Genomic DNA, 1,855 nt, shown 5'->3' with positions numbered 1-1,855 from the left:
AAAAAGGGAAGTTTATTGTACACTTAACTTGTACGTACAGAAACGAAACATCGAAAATAAGTAAATACAGTGTATACATTTCACAAATGAGCACCAAAATCTAATTGATCCCTGGGTATCCAAATGTTACAAGTCAAAGGAAAATTAAAGTGAATCAAGTTAATCACATTTTACAAGATAAAATTTATGCATGCGTACTAGAGTGGGCGCATGGCTAGTACGGGACAACTGGAAGCCTCAGCTGTCCCTCTTACTTTGAAGAAACCTGTGTGTCATCGTCGAAGTCTTCGTCTTCGTCGCCGTGCGTTTCCAGCTGCTGATCAAGGTAATTCCACGCAATGAGCCGTATTTTCTGTAGTGCGGGATAGGCGCCTTTATGCGGCTTGTGCCGTACTTCTGCTAAACAGCGTCGCCGCCACAGTACGTACAAGGTTACTGTAAAAACTAGTCTTCCAAACAGCCCACGTTCTGTTCCCATGCGCGCCGTGCGAAAGCCAAAGAGGTGCTGTACCATGTGCTAGACGCCCCTCGCCACCGAGCACTAAAACAGAGCATGTTGGGTCGTCTCTCTTTTGTCGCAATTTGGGCAGCGGTCATTTGAAACGACTCCCCTTAGCACATGTGCTAACCGGTCACGCGTAAGCAATGCCCTCCATCTTCTCAATCAGTCAAATTCACGCACCTGGTTAGGTACGCGATTGCAACGCCGTTGTTTCCATTTTCTCGTGCAGGATGCTGTTTCTTCCTCTTTGCTCAGTGTGCTACTTGTCACCATCTCCCTTATTTCCTGCGATGAAACATCTTCCAGACTACATGAACCTATTGATTCCACTGTTCGTCTTAAGCCACTGGCAGCTCTGTGAAACTTAAGTGGAATTTCTGCTCGTGGTCCGATGCAGATTGGCCGTGAAAGTACCTTTTGTTGTACTGCTCCAGTACATCAAGAGCCTGTACCCGTGGTTGTTGCTGTCATCGAAGAGCTTCTGTGTTGTTTTTGTAGTCAGTGCTCTCGTGAATGTTGGTATGTCTGGAAGGCTCAAGCCTCCACGGTTTGTGAGAAGCTGTAAAAATTTACTCTTACCTTTGCTGGTTTTCCTCCCCAGATGAAGGTCCCCGCCATAGCGGCGAGGCGTCCTGTAACACGGCGAGGTAGAAGCTCAAGTAAAGGTGCGCCTCTTGGCTCCCTTTTGATTGATGCAGTTGACGAAGAAGTATAACCGCTGAAGGGGCGGAAGGCGAGGAACACATGAGCTATACCTCTGGTCACCCCAAACTTGTCAAAAGAAGTGTCACGTATGCGCGCATGTTAAACAGCTGCCAAGAGTCGTGTTACTACATGGTAGCGCGAAGTTTGATGAAACAAGTTGATAGACTTAGGGACAAAGATTACCTATCGCTGTGGCGGTGCAGCTGACTTCCGACAGTGAGTGTTTTCGTTTAACCACTGATTGCAAGGAGCGGGAGCAGGAACTAACGGGGCGGTATCTCCATAAATCAACCCGGATGCACTGCCCAGATATTACTCAGTTCATCACATGACTTCTGCACGTTGGGGAGATCAAAGACCGCGTGTGATCAGCGGTGCTTACATATTCACACAAGCGTAAAAGCTCGCTTCCGTGCACCCTGGCTTTCAGTGTATTGCTGTGCAACCTGTTGCTCGCTATGAACGCAAAAGCCTGTTTTGCAGAAGTACAGGACGTGATGGTTTTTTTTTATGTTTGCGCGGACACTTTTGCTAGACATCTGCATGACGAGTCTCCATATATCGCATTTCCGAGAAATAAAAGAGTAGTTGATAGGTATGCTCTGTCTGCCGTTCTCTCACCCTTCCACAACGCTCTATTTTTTTCTG

This window comes from Rhipicephalus microplus, chromosome 10 (genome assembly GCF_043290135.1).
Source record: "Rhipicephalus microplus isolate Deutch F79 chromosome 10, USDA_Rmic, whole genome shotgun sequence".
In the NCBI taxonomy this organism is placed as follows: domain Eukaryota; kingdom Metazoa; phylum Arthropoda; class Arachnida; order Ixodida; family Ixodidae; genus Rhipicephalus; species Rhipicephalus microplus.
The sequence above is the reverse complement of the archived record's forward strand: the minus strand, read 5'-3'. Positions refer to the sequence as shown.